Genomic DNA, 24,738 nt, shown 5'->3' on the forward strand with positions numbered 1-24,738 from the left:
GACCTGGCAACGTTCATGCAGTGGGATTTCAGAATTACTATGGACCAGTGACTGCAATGTGCCTCTCATTGTCACCTTTTTTTTGAATGGAGTGTTCACTGTGGCTACCATGTCCCTATTTCACAATTATGTGTTGGGAGATTGTTTGTCATGGGGGACGATTAGACAACTTGTCTCTTAAATTCACAAGGTTTCAGATCAGGAGAGGCTGCATCTAGAACTGACATAAATAAAAAAATCCTGGACTTTGAAACTGACTCCATAAATTAATGACAATTCTAGGATGCTTGGGAAAAGGAGATTATTAGAATTAAGGTATTTTGTGCGGCACCTGGGTGGCTCCGTCGTTAAGCATCTGCCTTTGGCTCGGGTCATGATGCCAGGGTCCTGGGATGGAGCCCCGCATCGGGCTCCCTGTTCCATGGGAAGCCTGCTTCTCCCTCTTCCACTCCCCCTACTTGTGTTCCCTCTCGCTGTGTCTCTGTCAAATAAATAAATAAAAATAATAAAAAAAAGAATTAAGGTACTTTGTGTGTGGAAGGTATGTAATTGTGATCTAGAAGGTGAAGCATGGCAGACTGCATAATTGTTCCCAGTTCCCCACTTTTTTCCACAGCTATGCCATATTCCACGTTGACTGTGCAGAACCTCCCACTAGAATCAAAGAATATATATATTTTTCCTCATTGATGTTAGGCTTGCCCATGTGATTTGCTCTGACCACTAGAATGTTCACAGAAGTACACAAGCAGAGGGTTAAAATGTTCTTGCCTGGTTGGGCTTTGGCACATTTACTCTGCCTTTTACCATGAGAAGACAATGCCTCATGTAGCTTCTGGTCCAAGGAAGATGAGAGAAAGGTACAGCCCACTTAGATCAAATATGCAACTTAAGGCCACACCTTGCTGAGGACAGCCTAGATCACCAAAATTTCAACTGGCCCTAACCCATGTGTGAAGAAGAAATACATGTTTCCTGAATGCTCCTGGGGATTAGGTAATCTATTATCCAGTATTATTGTGGTAACAGCTAAGAGCTAATTAATACCAATTCAGGAATCTGAAGAATTACTGAGGGAATAACAGTTGCTAGAAATTGATTCCAACTTATTTCAGGGGCAATTGTTGGGAAGTCATTGCTATTCAGAACATGCCTACAAATGTCCAAAAAGATCCAGAAAAATTGTGAAACCAACTGACTGCTTCACAGAAAATGATAGGGATATTCTCTGAAAGGGAGGGGACACTAAGTACATAAATGCTATCATTAATTTTACATGTGAAAATATTTTATTTAATATAAAGAACAATGTTTGGATGCTATGAAATGAAAATCTTGAACAAAAACTATAAATTATTACCTCAGAGATGGGCTTGACATTTCCTGCACTTATTTCCCCATAAATCTTGATCAAGATGAAAAGTAGAAATCTCCAATCCATGAGTTAAAAGTGACTCTATGTGAGATGTTACTGCTCAGAACAGCTCATGGCTCATCACTCCTGCCCCCATCGCAGGTCATACTGAGACCCTGCTGTGCTATGTACAGAACATGATCCATCACAGTTAAACTCTGATGGTTACATTAGCCCTATTTCAAGAAAGCTTTTCCATGCGTAAGGACTGAATTGTTATAGTAGCTAACCAGCTGATCACTTTTTGAAAAGAAACGACTTTTCCTGCGTGCCACGAATAAGTGTGATCTGAACAGCTTACCTTTAATCAACATTCCACAGAACTTAAGGCCTTCGTTCTGTCTTTACTCTTTTTTTTTTTAAAGATTTTATTTATTTATTTGAGAGACAGCAAGAGGAGTGGGGAGCGGCAGAGGGAGAGGGAGAAGTAGACTCCCCGCTAAGCAGGGAGCCCAACATGGGGTACAGTCCCAGGACCCTGAGATCACGACCTCTCTTTTTATATCCTCTCTATCTCTATCTTAGCTAGGGCTGCTATAACAAATTATCATAGACTGGATAGCTTACATAACAGACATTTATTTCTCATAGCGTTGGAGGCTGGAAGTCCAAGATCAAGGTGCTGGAACATCCAGAGGGCCTGGTTCATAGATGGCCATATTCTCACTGTATCCTCATATAGTGGCAGAGAGCCAGAGTGAACTCTCATGTCTCTTTTCCTCAGTGTACTGATTCCATTGGAGAGTGCTCCACCTAGCTGACCTGATTACCTCCCAAAGGCCCCACCTCCTAATATCACAACATTGCGGGTTAGGATTTCAACACCCGTACTTCAGGAGAAATATTCAGTCTATAGCATTCTCTTAATTTTATTCCTCCCTGGTTTTTCTTTCCTTTAATCACAAAATAGAATTAAAGAGAGTAATATATATCTATATCTATATATAATAGCATTTCATAATCTATTCTCCATTGCTTTCTAATCACCCTTTCACCTCCTGTTATTTGCAACCCTTGCATTGGCCAGTCACCTTTGACAAGAATTTTAAAAGGTGCCTGTTTATTTTTAACAATGAAATTTATGAAAAGAAGTCATTTGTTGTGAGTAAGTGACAATATTAAAAAACAGATTTTATCCATAGTTTGTAAATACCTCTTCTCGGATAAATTTAAGGGATCATGTAAAAAAGTAAAAAATTTGTTAACCAAATTTCATATTTTTTTAGATTATGTGAGATGAAAGCTTTTATATACAATAGATCCATGCATTCTGCATACAAATTACTTTGGAAAGGGCATTTTTGGAAACTGTTTTAAGAGATGACAATGATGTATTTGACAAAGGGCATTTTTGTTACATAATAAACTATCTGATAAATTATATCTGATTTTATAAATTATTTTCACCGTAAAATTCAAATATTTTAATTTAAAATGGGGTTCTTGCTAAGAATAAAAATAAGTAGGTTATACTGTCTTTGGTAATTAAAAATGATTCTTATAGAAATTATTTTCTCCCACTACACTTATTAAAGAAAAGTCAAGCCCACCATATATACTACTTTTAAATTAATCAATGAAATTCCCCCCCAAACCAGCAATCAACATGATCAATTCATTTTTGGGAGACATCGGAAAAATGACTGCTACTTGAACTTCATTAAATATATTAAGAGTTTATACATTTTTGGAATATATATTTATATATTGAGAGTTGATTATAATTCAGTGTTATTTTGACACTAGATTACAATATAATTTGATATTGCATTAAAAAGACTATTTGAGAAGATCATGGTTCCTCTATTAGATGATTTTTTTTTAAAGATTTATTTATTTATTTGAGAGAGAGAGATCATGTTGGGGGCCGGGACAGCAAGGGGAAGGAACAGAATCCCAAGCAGACTGTGCCGAGCATGGAGCTGGACATGGGGCTCCATCCCACCACCCCGAGATCATGACAGTAGCAGAAACCAAGAGTTGGAAGCTTAACCGACTCAGCCACTCAGGAACCCCTCTGTTAGATGATTTTTTAAAACAAATTATGTCTAGGGGAAAAGTAGGGAAATTTTTTTAAGTAAAAATTCATCCTTGTTTTAGTATTTAAGAAACCGATTTTAACATATTCTTTAAGATAAGTTGTTAATTTCATAATGGATGAACTAATACATTAGGATTATATTGTTTAAATTCGTTAGATGGAATCATGTTACAAGGTGAAACAAAACTCGTATTTCTGCTCTGAAATCTATGGTAAATTGAACAATATATTTTCTATTTGGCTTCCAATGCCTCTTTTTAATGAGAGAGAGCCACAATGAGAGGGCACAGATGGACATTTTGCACAAGCATGAGCTGTTGCTTATTCATGAGTAAAATTACTCTCACCAAGTCTGTAAAGTAGTATGGTTTTTGTTCAGCACTGCCTCTCACTTCTCAGTGATGGCACTCAAGCATTGTGGCCAAGGAGAACACGGGGCCATAAATCTCTCAACAGGGCAAACATTTTCTATTTTGTCAGATGAAGTCTCCGTTTCTCATTTTAAATTCACTTGGGGGTGTGTGTGTGTGTGTGTGTGTGGTGTGTGTGTATGTGTGTGTGTGTGTGTGTGTAAGTCTAGAGTCAGAATGTCTCCTTAGGCCAAAATGAACAATTTTCCAAGGCACTGGGTCACTAAGAAAGGTTTCCAGGGAGAGCCTGTAACCACTGTGATGCCGTGTAGTCTAGGAAGTCTAAGAAGAATACACGAAGAATAGACTATCCCACAGGTCATGAGGGAAATTCCCAGTTGCCTTTTAAATCTTTGAGTAAAAGTGGCCAAAAGAGTAAGAAGAGGAGGTAATCTTTCCTTGCTTTAAAAATAATAAATGACAAAGCATGAGTTCTGAGGCATCTATTTAGGACATTTAAATATACTTACTCTTTTTCATTATGCAAATTAGTTTCATTTTCTCTTCTTGCTTTTAATGACAAAAACATTTACTACCAAATTTTCCTAGCATTCTTGTATTCATATTTTCTTGGTGATATACAGCTATTTTATATGGCTTAAATAAAAAAGAGTAATTCCAAGTCTCTCTAAGATAATTAGATGGCAACCAGGGAGAAAATATCGATATAAAATATATAAACATGTATAGATAAAAGACTTGCAAATAAGCCAGAGTTTCTAAATAAGAAATCATGTCAAAAGAAACCCAATTACTTAAAAATCATATTATAACATTAGCAGACAAAGGAAGTGCAGAAAATGTAATAGACCTTAATTTTAGCATAGTCACTTATGAACTCTCATGTGAAAAATGAATTCAAATTAGCTGGGATAGGAGAGCTCTCGTCTGCACTAAAATAGCATGAAGGGTTGTAAAGGGAAGTAATGATGAATGGCAATGTATTGAATCACAGATTTTTTTTTTTTCAAAAACAGTTCCAAAATCTAATGTATTCAAAGTACTTAAAATACCAAACTATTCATACAGTCACCTGAGATGAAAGAGAGGAAAGAAGGAAGAAAGGGAGAGAGGGAGAGAGGGAGGGAGGGAGGAAAGCAACCAAGTTTTATGTGTTTCCTGCACACATTTGAGCATTAATCCAAGAGCAAGCCCTAAAAGCCTGTGGGACTTACAGTCTATAATGCATCTGACAGCAAAGCACAATATATTAGACATATACCCAATTTTCTTCCCCTCATTTCTCATATTATTGCCATATATAAAGTAATAGGAATATCAAGATTAATTACAGAATAAAGACAAGTAAAAAGAAAATTAAATACTGATTGCCATTAACAATGGTTAACATGTACTCAACTCTCACCATGTTCTAGGTGCTAAGATTTGAACTGATCATTTTACTTAATCCTGAAATCAATTTTAAGAGGTAAATACCGTTATTATTCCCATTCTACAGATGAAGAAACTCAATTTCTTTTCTTTTAAGACAGCCAATAAATTGTGAAGCTAGAACTGAAACAATGTCTTCCAAAATGAAGACATTTTCCTTTCATTTTATCATTTCGCTATTATTATTATTGTTGTTGTTATAATTATCATCATGCTTACTTTCATGGAGTTAACAGGGAAACAAAAACACAAATGTATTAAAATGTAAACAATATGGCTGAATAGCTCTTTAAGATAATAATCAGAGATATGCTGAATGACAAGTCAGATAATCACCAACACATATAGAGTCCTTATTCTGATTGAGCGACAATGCCAATTCACTATTATGTGAAGCATATCTAGACTTCATGATCCTAGGAGGTTGATAGAAATGAAGACGCTGAGACTTGGAGGGTTTGAGAAACCTCTATGGCGGTTGTGGGAGAATCAGGATTTAAACCTAGGAGTTCTGATTTGAGAGATTTTGTGCTTACCCATTCCCTGATGGAGATTTTCATAACTAGACGCACAATAAATTGCACAGGTCCTGATTGCCTTAGAACTTCAGAGAAGGGAAAATCACTTCTGCCTGACAGACAGAAGGAGAACAACAACAACAAAAAGAGCATGCCTGGTAGGTGGAAAGTGAGCACAGCTCAGAGATGAGAAAGCACAAGACAAGGTTCAGGGAGAGTGCAAGAACCAGTGAGAAAGGAGCCAAGGACCAGAAAAGATGAGTGGTTGGAGAAAAACCAAGGTACTACTTTGCTATTGCTGCTGCAACAAATTGCCACAAGAATATTGGATTAAAACAGCACAAATCTAGTATCTTATGGTTCTAGAGATCAGAAGTCCAAAATCACTCCCACTGGGCTAAAGTCAAGGTGCCAGCAGGGCTGGTTCCTTTTGGAGGCTGTGAGGGGAGAATCTGTTTCCTTTCCCCTCTCAGCTGCCAGAAGTTACTTGCATTCCTTGGCTCAGGACCCGTTCCTGCCATCACTCCAATCTCTTGCTTCTATCTTCACATACTATCTGATCCTCCTGCCTCTCTTATACAGACCACTGTGATTACACGGGCTCACCTCGATAGCCAGGATAATGTCCGTCACGCGATCCTTAATTTAAGCACATCTGCAAAGTTCCTTTGCAATATTCTAAGGTACCCTATTTCCAGATTCTGGATATGGACATGGATATCTTTTGGGAGACATTTTCCAGCCTATCACAAGACTAAATAGGCAAATTCACACAACCTGATAGGGGATGACCCTCCTTGCCAAACTGGAGATTAGTGAGAACTACTAAAGATTATTTGAACAAGGACGTAGAATAAGGAAAATAATATTTTAGGTTGAGTAATCTGGCATTTAGAATAATTCATCTAGGGACACCTGGGTGGCTCAGTCAGTTGGGCACTGGACTCTTGGTTTCAGCTTAGGTTATGATCTTAGGGTGGTGGGATTAAGCCCCAAGTCGGGCTCCATACCCAAGGTGGAGTCTACTTGGGAATCTATCCCTCTCCCTTTGCCCCTCCCCCTGCCTGCACACACGCTCTCTCTTTCAAATAATCTTAAAAAAAAAAAAAAAAGATTCATCCATAGCAGTGGTTCTCAACAATTAAAATGTATGAAAATCATACTTTGAGTTTATCATAAAATAGAGATTCCTGGGCCCTTTCATCATTAGAGATTTGCATTCATCAGGTCTATTGTAGAGCCTGGGAATCTTCCCACCCCTTTAAGTGATTCTTATGTAAGTGATCTAAGATCAGGCTTTGAGAAATGTTGGTCTGTGACACTTAAATGCCTTTGTAAATATACACTCACTTCTTTGCAACTCCAGGCAGAGAATCAGATCTGGATTAAGAAAACAATCCATGAAAATCAAATGCACACTTTAAACCTATTTATAAACTTATTTGTTTGTAGAACTTACCAAAAACCTAAAATAATAGCCATATAACAAAAATTTTAAGCATAAAGGGAATAAAGGCTTTAGATAAAGGAGAAGAAGACATCTGATAATTGTTGTACATCTTTCTTACTGGACACCTTCTATGGGCCAGGCACTGTTCTCAGCTCTATATAGTAATTAATTCACTTAACTCTCACTCCATGGTTGTTATTATAATCTCCATTTTGCAGATGAGAAATCTAAAATTTAGAGGGATTAAATAGCTTGGCCAATACCATGGTCAGAAAATGACATAATTGGTATTTGATCATTGTCTATCTGGTTTCTAAATTTATACACTTCCTACTTTGCTGATTCTCTGCAAGATGCTAACCCATAGGATAGTAACTATTATACTCATAAATTTAAATATAAAATCTACAATCATTTAATAGATATACCTGATTCTAAGAAGAAATAGGAGTGGAAAGAGAAAGAAGAAATGAACTAAGAACCAGAGGTTGGGGTTTTATCCTGGCTCTAGGCCCACCATCTCTGGGACCTTGCACATAGCCCTTCATCTTCATGGCCTACTACGATTTCCTGATCTGAAAATAAAAGGACCAAACAAAATAATCTCTAAGATTCTCACTGTTTCACACTTCCAGGAGTTTTATTATAGCAATTAATGAATCACATCAAACATCACAGATCACTCCCCACTGATTTGATCATGCTTTCTGCGAAAAAGGATTTCTACGTATTAGCAGAAATCTCTTTGGCTGAAAAATGGCTAAATAAAAAAGAAATTGAAGAAAATTACATGCTCATACCTTGCCTAGATTCTGTGGGGACAAAGGGAAGAGAAAATATCCTTTACCACTTATTCCAAGGATATAGCAACACAAATAATATGATATAGCTGAGTCAAGGAGGAAGCAAAAAAATTTCTTGGAACAGGCAACAATTAATTTGATAGATTCAGAAACCTAGGTGAATGCACAGGAGTCCTTCCCTAGGAGTCTTGTCATCTCTCATTTTAGATAAAATGTGAAAAAACATCCATTCCACAACAGATTAAAAGCAGCAAACCTAGCAGAAGGTTAAGTGAGCTGTGCACTCACTTGTATAGCAGTAAAAGGCAATGGAGAAGATAGTAAAACTATAAAAAGCTGACACAATGACTCAAAAGCACAGGTTCTGAAGCTCCCTCATATGGGACAAAGGACACTCCAGAGGCCAAATGGCAGAATGATAGTGCGCACTGCCTTGGGTACCAGACAAATAGATGGCTTTGGATCACGTCTCTAACACTGACTCAACATTGACTGAGTCACCATTAGATTTTAGTTATATACCAGGCATTGGAAGGATGGGAATTATGAGGACTATGAGATTCTTGCCACATCCTTCAGCACTCTGGGACAACGGTGATAGATTCTGGTTATGTGCCGTAAAGCCAGGAGGGCCTAAGTCGAGGGTGTCCGTCCTTGAGGAAGTGCCTTGGGAGGGGCCTAGGGAATGACTGCCAGCACTAGAGGGTTCTTTCTGGAGATGATGCTGGCAGAGTAATACCATGCTGTCCAATCCCTGAGGAATTGTTCAAGGAAGCAAGGGAGTAACCAGACAGACAAGAGAGGAACCTATGAGAACTACCTAAAAAGGGCCCACAGGGCCATTACTGCCAAGAAAAGATGCCACCTTCAGAGAAGGACCTCTAAGCAGGATGCCACAAAGTTATAACATTAAAAGTGTGTATGGCTTTGGAGTCACACAGACCTGGTTTTGAATCCTGACTTGGCTTGAGTGTTCAGTACCCAGATTTTTCACCAGTAAAATATCTGCCTCATCTCATTGGGGTGAGAACTGAATGAAATGGTGCTGGTAGGTAACCAGTCTTCAGTCATGTAAAATTTTTTTTTATTCTTTTGTTTTTTCATTACTTAAGAAGTGTGGGCTGTACTCAGAGGAACCTATGAGAGGAAGGGTTTCCGAGCAGGGTTATTTCTGGAAGCAGCAGGTAGAGTGGAACAGCAAGGGATGCCTAATGTCTAGAGAGATCTCTGCCTACGTCTTCCACCTCAATGTCATTCATCTTTGGAGAAGGGAGACTGCATTAGTCTTTCAAAATACTTCTCCAAGGGAAGAAAGAATAACACTTTTCCATCAGAAAACCTAGCGTAGTAGGGGTCCAAAAATCTGGGTGGAGTTCAGATACCTGCTGGTATAGGGCAAAATTCCATTTTTTCCACCTAGATTGCAGTTTTAAGGGAGTACAATTATGTTTTGTTCATCTTTGCATGCCCCACAGATCCAAACAAATAGTAGATGCTCAACAGTTTTTGAATGAATGAATGAATGAATGCTCTTTCCCCTGATCCCAGTAGTATCTCTTTTTTTTTCAACTCACTGTATTTTACATCCATGTTTGAACTACTTTTTAGAAGCTATTTGTAGAAAACAAAGCTAGAATATTTTTACATTTCAATACAAAAAGAACAACTGATGAAACACTAGCAATTACAAAAGCAGGCCTAAAATGGGACTTATATTGGGGAGTGGGAGAAACTGTCATTTTTGTTGTCCTTCCTTGTCTGGGTACCCCCCTCCCCAAACATGTGAAAGGATTTCAAATAAGACCGTAAGAAGGAGCAGAAGGGAACAATCTCAAGACCTGGCTTAGCTCCCAAATCTTCAAGTGAAAAGCAAGATAAAGATAAGGCAGCTGCCGCTGAATGCCACCAACTGCTGATGGAAAAGTGGCAAGCAGAGTAGGCAGACCAGCAAAGGATGAGGCCCACGTTCGCAACATAACGATTCAAACTCTCTTAGAGATCAGTTCAGAGGAACTCTTTTATAAGATCATGGCTATCAAAAGGAATTTAGGAAAAAAAAGCAAATGTAGGCTGCCAGGGCAACCTCAGTTTCTCAGGAAAGCTACTCAAGGGAAATTTTTAGCAATGTAGAGCAAGGAAGAGGGCTCTTCACAGCTCTCAGCCAAAGCCAATTAGTAAAAACATACAGGTACTCTATGCATGAGGAGCTCTGTATGTTTTGGGGTGGCTGTAGGGGTTGGAAGGGGTGCACGTATGAAACATAGTCTTTGCCCTCTAGAGATTTATGGGTAGTGATTGGCAGTGTGATATTTTCGAGAAAGAGAGTCATGCGAGGTCATGCTAGGGACGACTCCAAGGCAGGATTCTAGCTACTGTTGGTACTACTGTACTGTAAAAGCTAAGTGAGTATCTACAAAACAAATGGTCTTCAAAAACTTTTTCAAACACCTTCTTAGTGCTAGGAGTATTTTTCATGTTTTTAGAGAAACTCATTCATGAATGCATGAACACAAATATTCACCCAGCTTTTATTTCTGTGGTTTAAATGCACATTAAAATATCTAGAGGCAGCCTCATGGAGATGGATTCTAAGTTAAGGATTCAGGTGATGCTGTGTCCATCATACTTAAATATGTGGCTAATGCTAAGATAAAAAGCCCAAAGTCTGTAGTCTTTATTAAAGATTGTACCAAAATTAAGTGTTCCTATACTAACATTTCACATGTGTTATTTTCTAAAAGCATATGTCATCCAAGAATGAATTCCCAATGAAGACATTATTTGGTAACTCCTGGGAAGTTCAAGGTGGTCAACCATTCATCTTAAGCAAACCATTACAACATTGGTGAAACAACATTAGGTGTCAGGCATCCGAATTTTCTATATTTGCCCAAACTGGGTTAGCAGCACTCTTTTTTGTGATACAGTTTATGAAGCTCATCAACTTATACCACTGAGACCTCACTACATTGGGATCATTATTCACATTTTGTCAATAATCAGAAACAATGCTTACAAATACATTACAATATCTTTAAGAATCACCATTCGCCCCCACTAAAATGCAAACTCCATGGGAACTCTATTTTGTTTATAGTTATTTTCCCAGTCCCTAGAACACTCTTCGGCTTATAGTAGGTGTCTAATAAACACTGTGTTGATAAAATGCAGAAATGAATTTAAATTGCTGCTTTGAGATGGCACTGGGGAAACAGTGGCTAAAGTAGAACAAGAGGTTTATATGTTTTATGAATAAGCATCCCTGCAATCTCTTCTCTAAAGATTGCTTTTGTTAAGATATGCTTTTCTCTTGTCTCACCAAAGTTGAACATGTTTTTCAAATAACATTTTTAGGAGACCTAAAAATGACAAGTTGTGTGTCTGGCATCTGACATTCACTCAGCAGACAGTAATTGAACTCCTTTTACATATGGATATTATGACAGCCATATACCAGCGAACCAAACAGGTGTGGTCTCATTTATGTGATAAAAATGTGAAAATAGATTTAATCTTGTGGCTATAGACCCAGCCTTTACAAAATGTGGTGCCCAGAACTGATTTGCAAAGAGTAAAGCTTCTATTGGGATTAACAATTAAAGACCATGGAGAAGCCTCTAAAGCAGGGTTTCACCTGTTGCTTTTGGTACTGCAAAAAAGCCAAATGAATATTCAACTAAGCAAAACAACAACAACAACAACAAAAACAACCCAAAAAACCAACTTAAAACAAAGGGAAACATTTTAAATGCCTCCTTGATGCTAAGAATAGTTTTTCATAATATTATGGTAGTTCACTCATAAGTAAATGAATGAATAAAAACATAATGACTGCACACACATACCATAGCTTATACATCCAAATAATCGATTTCCTTTATAAAACAGTTACTCTGTGAGGTTATACATTTATTCTCATGAGCAGTCTTTTAAGTATTTCAAAACCACTTTTTAATTTCCTTCGGAATTGTGTCCCATTCTTTTAAATATACTCAAAGAATGAATTTTATTTTGGGAGGCTGTAAAAGGACATTTGGAGTCCCTTATGATAAACAATATAAATAAGGTGGGCAATGGCATTTGGGTTAAGCAAAGATGCAACTGTAACATATTAGAAATTTTTTTATGTGGTTCATAACTTGGTTATAAAGGCAACTCCAAAAGAAGAGCTCTAAAATAATTTTGAATAATAGCAATATCATTTGAGTAACTAGAAAATTTATTATGGTACCTATTGTTAAGATCAACTCACAGTGTTATTGAAATGTATGTATTTTTGAATCTCAATATCTTATCCTTTAAAGATGCATTCCTAAAAGAATAATTTTATTTCATCACCTTATTATTATTATATTATTTTTTCTCTAAAGAAATCAGACAAAGGACATTGCTGCAAACCTTTCAAAATTACATATTTAGAAGTGAAACATTATTTTAATAACAGAGCTAAAATAATCCACAAGCCAATAAAATGTATTAAAATTTAAAATATAATAGGAACTATGTCCCCTAGACAGTCTATAAGAGAGGAAGAATTAACCTGTGTTCTTTTTTTTTTTTTTTTTAAAGATTTTATTTATTTATTTGAGACAGAGAGAATGAGAGAGAGAGAGCACATGAGAGGGGGGAGGGTCAGAGGGAGAAGCAGGCTCCCTGCCGAGCAGGGAGCCCGATGCGGGACTCGATCCAGGGTCTCCAGGATCATGACCTGAGCCGAAGGCAGTCGCTTAACCAACTGAGCCACCCAGGCGCCCGAATTAACCTGTGTTCAATCTGATCTAGTTCTTTAAATTCAACTTAGAATTTTTTTCCCACAACCAATTCTTTACATCACTTCCTTTAATTTTTAGGTCTTTCCTACAAATAGACATATGTAGTTTGTTATCTATTTGTTTATGCCAAACCCCCAATAATAAGGCTTCTTCATATTTAAATATCATTTAAGAGTTCTCTAGAATAGGGGTTTCATTTATTAGGTGATATTCATAAAATTGTCATAAGTTATTATAAATATGCTAATATACTTTCTTTAAATATGTGTACATACATTATAAAACTGTTTGCATTAAATAAAAGATCAGGAAAGATACGGAAAGTTTAAGACTGCAAAAGTTTTAAATTTGAGCACTATTGTGTGAGACCAAAATGAATTTATCAGCTATCTTTTAATGCATTATAAATCATATGACATACTTCTTATGTGAAAATTTTCTATTTTTCAAAACTTAAAAAAACCCATAAAATCCACTGCATTATTTTTTCTATGATACACATAATGTTTCTGGATGTGGACTCTAATGTTACAAGACAAATGTTCTCACTGCATTTCAGCCTTAACAAACTGTACAAGAGTTCTTATTGACATAAAATAGGTGTTCAACTGCGATCTCAAATATATTTTCATGATTTTACATGTAACAATATAAAAGTAATTATACCACAAACATCAATCGTGAACTTTTGAATTTTGATATATGCTGTAGAGGGAAATTATTTTTCGATATAAGATTTCTCAAGATTCGAAAAATTTCGACACTATGAGGATATTCAGGTACTGTGAAATAATTATTCTTTTTAAGACCTCAGTATGAGATATCATTAGAATTTCATAGTATTAGATTATCTAATTGTCATTAAAATATGATCTCATAAAATCAAATATTACTTTTAAAATATTTTATAAATGTCCTCTTATAATTGATTTCCCTTTTTTAATTTGGATGTATCTATATTTCAAAGTAAGCAGTTCTGTAGGATGAATAAGTACTAGAGATCTAATGTACAGTATATGGTGCCTATAATTAACAACACAGCATTGTATACTGGAAATTTGTTGAGAGTAAGTCTTAGGTGCTCTCATCACAAACATAGAAAAGGTAACTATGTGAGGTGATGGATATGTTAATTATCTTGACTATTTTCACTATGTATATATGTATATCAAAAATCATGTATACACCTTAAATATATACTTTTTGATCTAAAAACAGGGAATTTATTTAGCAATACTGTATTTTATGTGGATTATTTGAGAGGAATAAGTTAGGCACTGTACTCTGAAATTATTTGGTTCAACTTCACAAAATCTGATTCACAAGATCTTAAGGAAAGGAACTCTTGAACACCTATTGTTCATGAGATCTCTTTTTTAAATTGAAGTGTAGTTGACATATCGTATAATACTAGTTTCAGGTGTACAACATAGTGACTCAACATTTATATACATTACAAAATGATGACCAGGATAAATCTAGCTACCATCTGTCACCATACAAAGTTGTTACATATTATTAACTATATTTCCTATAAAACTATGGAATGCTTCACGAATTTGCATGTCAACCTTGTGCATGCTAACTTTTCTATATCATTCTAATTTTAGTATATATGCTGCTGAAGTGAGTATAAATGTATACAATTTTTATTAAAAAAAGCCAAAAGAGTAAATTACATATGCTATTAAGCCAGTACATGGCCTCAGCCAGGAAGAGGGTCTATCCTCTTTACATTTTAGTGAGGTACCAAAGAGGCTCACTACCATGTGAGGGCAGGAGTTGATCTCAGCAAAATTTAGAATCGGATTCTTCTACTCATCACCTATTTCATCCTATGCTTCAGGTTCTTACCTGAACCTTTCTACCAAGAAAGCCTTTGTAATAATCAAAGGGCACACATTTATTGAAAGTCTGCAGTGTACAAGATTGTAACTGTGATTAACAGCCAAAATCTGCAAGGTGAACACCAGAGCCTCAAGGGATTTAGCCTGGGGATTTGGGACAGGTTGGGGGAACCTGGTCATACTGTGAACACACCCAGACACCGGCCAGTTTGTGTGCTACCAGCACCACATGTGTTCTTTAATGATCTCACTGGTAGGTACAGAGATGAGAGTGAATCTTCACACCCACCCTGCAGTGACCTGCCTGAAATTGGCCACCATAGGGAGGAATCACACTCTCACTTACCTCAGTCCAATTAAAGAAATATTCACTGGTAAATAATTTGGCAAACACTTCTTTGTCATAAAACATATTTAAATATCAATTTTTGCCCCAATAGAAAGACAACTATTCAATGATAGGAACAAATACTACGTTATTTAGCTAAATTGTATAATTTTAAAACTCTTGCCTACATTTAAAAAGTTCCATCTAATTTACAAAAGCAATTAATCTGCTCACAGAGATTGTATTTTTCCTCTTTGTAACATTTATTTGTGTTTGCCCATATCCTTTATTATCTCCTGTTAGAAAACTGTTTCTAGCATTAATTTGTTTATTCTAAATATGATGGCAAAAATCCATCAGATTTATTGCCCAGACTCCCTGGTGCCCATGAATATGATTTTCAGGATATTAAGGGGAAATCAAGTTTTTGCTATTTTTGAACTGCCTTGACATTAACAGTTATCATTTAGAAACTGACGGAAATTAGCCAGTATATGGCATTCTGACATATATCACTTGACAATTAAGCTCTGAATCTGATGGTCATTAGTGAAATCACAGTAGCTACCAAATAGTACCCAAGGTTAACACTATCCATATTTATGACAAGAAGAGATTTTTATGTAACCATACAATATCAGGCATAAAGTACACAAGCAACAGCTTCTGAGCTATGTCAGAGAAAAAAGGGAAAGCAAAGTATTCAACTATATTGCATAGGATGTTCTATGAGGGTCCTGTTCAGTTCAGTTCCATTCTGAACTCTGAAGATGGTGTAAACCTTCCTACCAAATGGGCTCTGAAAAGCTCCTCATGCTACAGCTCAAGGACCGAGAACTTTAGAGAAACTGAGTACAGCAGTTATTGTAGCACTGCACAATTGTGGCTAGCACTTTCTAGAACATACTGGAGAGAATCTAGGAACTCCTTAGAAATACATTATTTGATATGAACTTGAAATCTCAGATAGATAAATTAAGGCTTAGTAATAAGAGGCCTTAAAAAAAAATGGACTCACCAGGAGCATATATATGTCTTTAAGGTGCTCAGAACCTACTCTACAGCAGATATAAGTGCACTTATAGAGGAATAAATGAAGTCTGTGAGCAAACAGAAAAGATTTAATTCTTCCTGTGGTAATGGACAAGGGCTCACAGGTGAGCAGACATTTGAGTTAGGCGTCTAAGAACGAATAGGACTTTATCACACCTGTAAGGGGAAAGAGGGACTCATTCCAGTTAGAGAGATGAGATGAAGAAAGACAGAACTCAGGATGGAAGTGCATACCCCTCCTGGAAACAACACAGAAGGTACATAGAGTGCTTGTGTTTAGGGTCTTCGGAAGGATGTGAGATAAAACTAGAAAGGCAAAAGAGTTTGGGAGTATCATTCTAAGGGATTAAGTTTTACTCACTGTAAACAGGAAGTCTGAACATTTTTGAGAAGGACAGTGACATGGGCATATCTAGTCTTTACACCCTTCTGTAAGACAAAGAGCCCCATTTGGCCTTAGACTATTCCTTGAACCTAGAATGGACACTAAAAAAAACTTAATTAATTTTTATTGATTAATTAATATTCACATTACTTAGGTGTGGAATATATGGAATATGTAATACTGACCGGACAAAAGGGAGACTAGAGGCACCAGGAGACCTTAGAAGGGATTGCAATTGTCAGGAAAAGGAGTTATCCAATGAACCAGGACAGGGGTCAAGTGGTTTGGAAGGTGGATATAAAAAACATTATAAAGGCAGAATTCATAGAATTTGGTGATTGGTTGGATATCTGAAGGAGAGAGAGGCATTTTATAACTCAAAGGAACAGGTAGAGGTGATAAGGAAGGCCTTGAGGAGAGGGAGGTATGAGGTTGTGGTGGGGGTAGAAAACAAAAAAGAAGGGTGTTTGGGACACTGTGAGTTCAAAGCACCTTTGGATCTTCATGTGGAAACATCTAATGCAGGGCTGACACTTAGGAGAAGACAGTTAAAGATGTTAACAAGCAAAAATGTTTGCCTGGATTTCAAATGTGTGACTTGATACTAGGAATTGCATTTCATACTAAATTGCAAACGCAACCAGCATTTTGTATCTACCTCCACCATCAGGCTTTAAGCATCTATTTATTTATTCATTCTGTAAATATTACTGAGCTCCTACAGTATGTCAGGCATAGTTTTGAGTGTGAGGATGCAGCAAACATGAGAGAGACATTGTATCTTGTATCTTCCAAGGGAAGATAACCCAAGACCAAATAAAGTAATAAACATATAATAAATATAATAAAATTTCAAGTAGGATAAGTGTACTGAAGAAAAATAAAGCAGGGAAAAAGAAGGAGAAGTATTCCTTAAACTAAATATTTACAGTCTACAGTTGAGATCTAAACCAAGGACAATTAATGACTTTTTTCCTTATTTTTTCCATTGCAGATAATAACATATAAAAGTCAAGTGGGTTATCTATATCAAGGTAGAGGCCATTCAGATGAAATGGAGAGACAGGATTTTCTGCTGAATATTCTTGATCTCTAAATTGAGGTCTGTGATCCCAATTTAGCTATAAGAAAACTGTGCTCATGAGTATTAGAAATGTCCCCAGAGGGTTCCATATAGCTCTTCTGCAAGGCAGAGAATCTATATGAGAATAGCTAGGATTAGACAAATTATACTCACGACCTTGGAAATTAATTAATCAGTCTATCTTTTTTTGTGGATGGTACACAGGTGGTGAAATAAAATTATTTTTATCATTTATTCAAATCTTAATTATGACTCATCATGTGATTATGCATGAAGCTAGTAAAGTTTTTGTTATGCAGAGAGTAGGGAAGCACAGAGTGAAATAAAAAGAGGGAAGGAAGGAGATAGTAAGGCAAAAAGTGGTTGAGCTTTCATCCAGACAGAAGACTTCAAGTGAACTTGTCAAGAAAAGCTATTGGTGTTGTTACTTGAATACATTGAAGATCGTGAAGATCATAACTTAATGCAAAGAATGATGATGTAATTGATGAACTTGTCAAGAAAAGCTATTGGTATTGTTACTTGAATACATTGAAGGTCGTGAAGATCATAACTTAATGCAAAGAATGATGATGTAATTATATACACACCCATGCTGGGAATGTGTCGGAGATGTGGTTCTAAGAGACTGTTATTATCTGAGGTAAGTCTTGCACATAAGCAATCAAATCGTCTTTGATTCAAAGATTGACAATGGTGATAAATAAATTCAAGTATTTTAAGGCCCTTCTTGCCGTTAGGATTCAGAAGTGCTCATTCATAGGCTAGACTTGCTGCTGCATGCCATTCGCTCTAGAGGATAAAACTCACTTTCTTTTTGAAACACTCTTTTCCCCTGGCTTCATGTACTTCAGACTTGATTGATTTTCCTGTCTCTGAGTGTTCCTTTGTTGTTCCTCTGTAAGTTCTACCCCACCTATGAAGTTGCCATTCTTCAAGGTTTCATTCTAGACCTGTTTCTCTTTTCATATGAAATGCTCTCCCTAGATAATCCATTCATTCATTCATTCATTCATTCAACAAATATGTATTGAGTGCCTCCTATATGTCAGCATTTTTCCATGCACCTGGGATACATCAATGAACAAAACAAATAAAATCCCTGTCTCTAGAGAAATGAAACAGGTTTCAAATACTATATATATGCTGGTGAACCCCAAGCTTGTATCTCCAGCTTCCATCTGTTCTCTGAGCTCCAGATTTATCCACTTACTCATTCTCCACTTGGATATTTTAGAAGCCTCTCAAATTCAACATGTCCAAAATGGAACTGATTAGGTTTGGAGATAAAATTATGAATTCAGTGTTCCCCATCTCAAGAGGGGTATCAATTTCCATTTGCAAGACCCAGAGATGTAGGAGGAATCCTTGCCCTATCAACTTTATCTGCAAGTATCAATTCACTTCTCTCCATCTTTGTTGCTTCCTTTCCAGTCCAGTCTACTTCATCTCTCTGGGACCTTTGGAGTGGTTCTCTCCACACTCATTCTTTCCCTATTCCATTCAATTTTCCACAGCCAAGTGATATTTAAAAATGCCAATTTTTTTAAATTACATCAGCCCCTTTAAGATAAGAGCCCAAGTCCTTCACAGAGCCTACCAGACTTTGTATGATTTGGCTTCCCTCAACCTCTTTCATCTCTCCATGTACCGTTCTTATCTTTGCTCTCGGAGCTTCAGCCAATGGGCCTTCAGAATCTCAAACACACTATGTGCTTTTCAAATGTAGGGTCCTTGCACGTACTGTTGTCTTATGCTACTTCAAGTGGTTAACTCCTATACATCCTTCAGTTTTCAGCCCAAGGGTCACCTACTCAGGGAAATTGTATCAGTCTGCTACTGCTTCCATAACAAAACATTACAGACTGAGTGGCTTAAATAATATAAATTTACTTTCCCACAGTTCTGGAGGCTGATGTCCAAGTCAAGGTGTTGACAGGTTTTGTTTTTTCCTGAGGCATCTCTCCTTGGCTTGCAAATGGCCAACCACGTTCTCACTAAATCCCAACACATGGCCTTTTGTCTGTGTGCATGGATCCCTGGTATCTCTTCCTTTTTTTTTTTTTCCTGGTATTTCTTCCTATTCTCTCATACCTCTTCTTATTCCTGTTAGATTAGGATCTCACCCTTCCACTTCATTTACCACCTAATTACCTCTTTCAAGGCCTTATCTTCAATTACAGTCACACTAGGGGTTAAGGCTTCAACATATGAATTTGGGGGGGGACACAATTCAGTCCCCAACAGAAGCCTCCTCTAATTCCCCAGGTTAGGTTAGGCTCCCAGATATCTGTTCTTTTAATACTTGTGTTTGTTACGAAGCACTTTGCATAGTTTGTAGTAACCAAAGCTGTTTGCCATTTAAAAGATCTGGCCCCTTCCTATCTCTCTGACCTCATCTCCTACCACTCTCTCTCATTACCACATTTCCCTTGCTGACTCCCTAATATGTCAGGTACTTCCTGCCTGGAATTCTCTTCTCATGACTCATTCCTTCTCTTCATTCAGGTCTCTGTTAAAATATTTTCTGACTTCAGGGCACCTGGGTGGCTCAGTGGATTAAGTGCCTGCCTTTGGCTCACGTCATGATCCCAGGGTCCTGGGATGGAGCCCCACATTGGGCTCCCTGCACAGCAGGGAGCCTGCTTCTCTGCCTCCTTCCTGCTTGTGTGCTCTCTCTCACTATCTCTGTCTCTCTCAAATAAATAAAATATTAAAAAGAAATATTTCCTGACCACTATGCCTATAAACATATTACCCCAACTCCCAGAATCTTCTATGCCCTTATATAACTTAATTTTTGTCGTAGTACCATCTGCCATGATAATATCTATCGATCTATCTACTTTTATTTGCTTGCTGTCTTTTTGCCTGCCAGAATGTAACCTTCCTAGATTTTGGCACTGTATCCTCCAAGCCTAGAATAGGTCCAGAACCCTGGAGGCACTCAATACATGTTTTTTTGAAAGAAGAAAAAATGTTTATTTGTATGATTATTTGATTTTTGTCTACTGTAAGACTGTAATCACTGTCAAACAGGAAGAATGTGTGCTATGCTCATCAGTGATTGAGGACTTAAGACTAGTGGCTGGTACATGGCATGTTCTTAGTAAATATTTGCTGAATGAATGAGTAAAAATATAAAAGCAAAAGTAGTGCAAGTTTATAGAAAACATCTTGAAACAATTTGCAGAACATGAAGAGAAGCTGTGGCATTTCTAGCTATTTCACAATTCATTTTGATTTAGCAGGGGTGCACCCTCAGTTTAAACATGATTTTCTGGGCCAAATCTCTGTTAGTGGCCATAAAACTGCCATCAGAGTGCTATGAAAATTACAGGAAAAAGAGAAGAACAGTATTTTTATTTCTAGAAATATTTCCTTTCCAATGACCAAGCGTAATCCCAGATTATTATTTATTTGGATGGTCTTTTAGTTTGCCAATGAATGGGATTCCAGGACTAAATTATTTGGATGTTTTGTATGGATTGAAATAAAGGTCTTAAAAACAAGGCAATAAAAGCACACATTTAGAATGACTTCTACTCCAAACCAAGTAATTTTCTCTATGCTTGTTTTATTTTTGGAGAATTTTAAAAGGGAGGAAAACTGATCAATACTATATTTAGATAATATATCATTTTGGAATATGTCAAAAATAGGTGCGACAATAAAAACTATATATGCAATAATCGTAATTCCTTAGAGAACTGCATCCTTCTTCTTCCAAAATATCCTGGTAGGAACCCAATTACTTATGGAAAAGTACATGAGTCAAAAGAGGAACTATACTTTTGCTATTATGATTTGTCCCTCCATCTAGAAGAGAGTTTGGGAAAGAAGTATTTGTTTAATAAATTCAAATCTAACTTTTTTCTCTCTCTGCGATAGGGTAAAATTCTAAATAATTTCATGTCTTTAAGACATGAAATCTAAAAGAATTTTCGTTTTTATATTTCAAAATTTTTTCTCAATTTTTTCTACCATCACTCCCTTCAATTTCATATCTTAATACATATGAAATATGTGTTAATATATGCAAAATATAAAATTTATAAATACTTCCGGGGCGCCTGGGTGGCTCAGTCGTTAAGCATCTGCCTTCGGCTCAGGTCATGATCCCAGGGTCCTGGGATCGAGCCCCGCATCAGGCTCCCTGCTCTGCGGGAAGCCTGCTTCTCCCTCTCCCGCTCCCCCTGCTTGTGTTCCCTCTCTCGCTGTGTCTCTCTCTGTCGAATAAATAAATACATAAATTTATAACTATTTCTCCACTTAGTTGTAATTAAAATTTAAACATCAAAACATACGTTGACAAAAACAACTTTATTACAAAAGGTAACATGAATAAGAGGGTAAGAACTGCTGAGGAGCACAGATCAGAGAAAATTTAGGAAGAAGAAAGTTGTTATCAAAGGATCAAGGTAGCCCCTATCCATGTTTTGATAAATACAGTGTAGACTCAGTTTATGTTTGATTTTATTGTGTGGTAGTGATGTGAGGATTTAAAGAACTAAGTTTTTAAATGACCTCTGGATATCCCTGAAGCATTTATTTGATCTTTTAAAAGCAGGAAGAAAGAGAAGAAATGCATATAATAGCATTCCATGGATGAATCCCTAAAGGTTCTTCCTTTGGAGGAAATATATAAGATCGTAGATTATTTACTGTGAAATGTAACATCTATTTAGGCAGGATTTCTTAACTTCAGCACTCCTGATATCTGGGGGGTGTTGTGTTCCCCTGCACTGTTAGAATGTTTGGCAGAATCCCTGGTTTCTGCTCATTAGATGCCAGTAGGACCTCCCTCCCAATTGTAACAACTAAACAATGTCTTCAGATATTGCCAAATGTCCCAAAGTGCCCCTGGTTGAAAACTATTGCCTTAAAGTTTCATAATGACCTTTGTAATCTACTCAATAAGTGAGTCTTTCTTGAGTACCTGATATATCTTTTTGTGTTCTAATGGGGATTAAAAGAAGAGTAAGACATGGTTCCTTCTCTCTCTCTCTCTTTTTTAAAGATTTTATTTATTTACTTGACAGAGAGAGAGAGAGAGAGCTCAAGCGGAGGGAGCAGCAGGCTCCCCAATGAGCAAGGAGCCTTGCAGGGCTGGATCCCAGCACCCTGGGACCACGACCTGAGCTGAAGGCAGACGCTTAACCGACTGAGCCACCCAGGTGCCCCATGGTTCCTTCTCTTAAAAAGCTAAGTGAGTCCATGTTACAGACATAATAGCACTAGAGTACAACAGAAAACATTTATCACTAGTTCTACATGCCCTGCATGCTAACAAATATTTCAGAGATTTAGGGATTATCTAGACAGGGGCCCATGGGGGAAATTTCTGGAAGGCATGACATGGCATGGGCTCTGAAGACTGGATAAGGTTTGGAAAGACAAAATTAAGAGGAAAATACATTTCATGTGTTATGGAGAACATATTCACAAAGATCCAACGTAAAATCGGGGTGAAAAGAGTATGAGAGAAACCAAAGAAATAAATAAACGGTGAAGAGAATTCTTTAAGAGCTTACAGAAGGCAGTTACTTTGGAAATATGACAGGATGTCAATGGAGGGAAAACAGAAGGTGTGGCTAAGCAGGAGGTGGATTTCTTAAAAACTGTGGCTGGAATTTGAAGAGATGTTACTTCCTTAAAAGCAGCCAAAAGTTCAGCATGAGCAGTTTAACAGCAGATGATGAGACTCACCATGGGTATGGACAGCAGCTTTAGGACATAAAAGAGAAATGGAAGGGATGGTCTGGATCTGAAACCAAGAAGAACTACAGTTTTGGAGCTGATTTTGGGTGAAAGGTCAGAGTCAGACTTTTGACTGTACTAGCTGATTGAGTAAATGCATGTCAGCCATGGAGCCTGAACTCTTGTCCACCTGTACTGGAGTGCTAGCAGGAAAAGAATTTTTTTGATTCAGATTTTATTAAGAAGTTTTACAGTTGCTGGACAATTAAAGATATACATATAAAAATTTTAATTAGTATCTAGTTTCCATTCTGTCCTTGATTAACTATTTTCAGGTTAATGTATAATTTAAATTCCAGAAGATTCAAGAATCATGGAATAAACTGGACATTCTTAAGCATTTTATCTTAGCTATAATTTATCTCAAGGGCGATTTCTGGATGTTTTTCAATAATATTCATTTCAATAGCTAAATATAAACTTTATTTCATTTCCTACTGTATCCAGATATATAGTATAATGATGTCATTTTTAAAAATTCTGAAATAAACACACACACACACACACACATACACACAATCAAAAGCTGGATAATGCCTGCAGGTGGAGGAAGAATGATCATATACAGAATAGTTTTATTACTGATACAAATTGATACTGATGTATATTAATTTAATTAGGCTTTGTACCTTGATATTTTTTTAAAAAGGTATCAAAACTGGTTCACCAGTGGAATAAGCAACATTTGTGAGACTCAAAATTTCACATTTAGTAATGGAAATAGCAATACTTTAAAAAGAAACAGGTGGTTTTGTGAATATACGTACAAATCTAAAAACCACTTATGAAGTTGAATTGCCACTCCCATTTGGAAACCCTAGGTGGTTCACATGTCTAACCGGGTATACACACATGCATACACACTCACAGTTTATATGACCATGTTACATAGACATCTCTGTCCCTGATATGGACACCAAGAAACAATTAAATTAATATATATTCCCTAAAATATTTTAAGTATAATATAGGCAGGATGATTATGTTGCTGTGGGTGTCTTCATGTTTATGAACATGAATGTGCACAGAAGATTATTACATGTGGTTCTGAGTATTATTCTTTTGACAAGAAAGGAACATATAAAGATGATACTTCATAATCACTAATAATGTGGATTACTATAAAAAAAACTATTCTGTACTTTTCTTGGTTACATTCTCCTTTTTGGTTAAATTATGCCTTGGTTTTAATTTAGATATTTTTGGAAGGTACTTTGATACTTTCAAGGCCATCATGAACCAGTTTAGTGTGCCAAATTAGGAATTTACTAAAATAAAGAATTTATTGCTTAATGGGAGTTGATGCACTTTCTCATTTGCTTAGTATAATATCAAGAAGTGATTTGGCCATGGGAAAGATATGAAGCAAACCATTATGGCCTGATATTCATAAACTGATTGAAAATATGAATATATACATATATACACATTAACATTTGTTCTTAGATTTTTGCAATTATAAAAATACACATATATATGAA

The 24,738-nt window shown here is 36.6% G+C and overlaps 1 protein-coding gene and 1 non-coding gene across 2 annotated transcripts in view; both read right to left on the reverse strand.

The window, feature by feature from the left end:
- KCNQ5 (potassium voltage-gated channel subfamily Q member 5) overlaps positions 1-24,738 on the reverse strand; it is a 499,302-nt gene that overhangs the window by 398,307 nt on the left and 76,257 nt on the right. The window lies entirely within an intron of this gene.
- LOC116635917 lies at positions 14,336-14,434 on the reverse strand. The gene has a single exon (XR_004300228.1). It is a non-coding gene; the product is annotated as a U6 spliceosomal RNA (small nuclear RNA).

The sequence above is a fragment of the Phoca vitulina genome, unplaced genomic scaffold (genome assembly GCF_004348235.1).
Source record: "Phoca vitulina isolate PV1807 unplaced genomic scaffold, GSC_HSeal_1.0 scaffold11, whole genome shotgun sequence".
Taxonomy (NCBI): domain Eukaryota; kingdom Metazoa; phylum Chordata; class Mammalia; order Carnivora; family Phocidae; genus Phoca; species Phoca vitulina.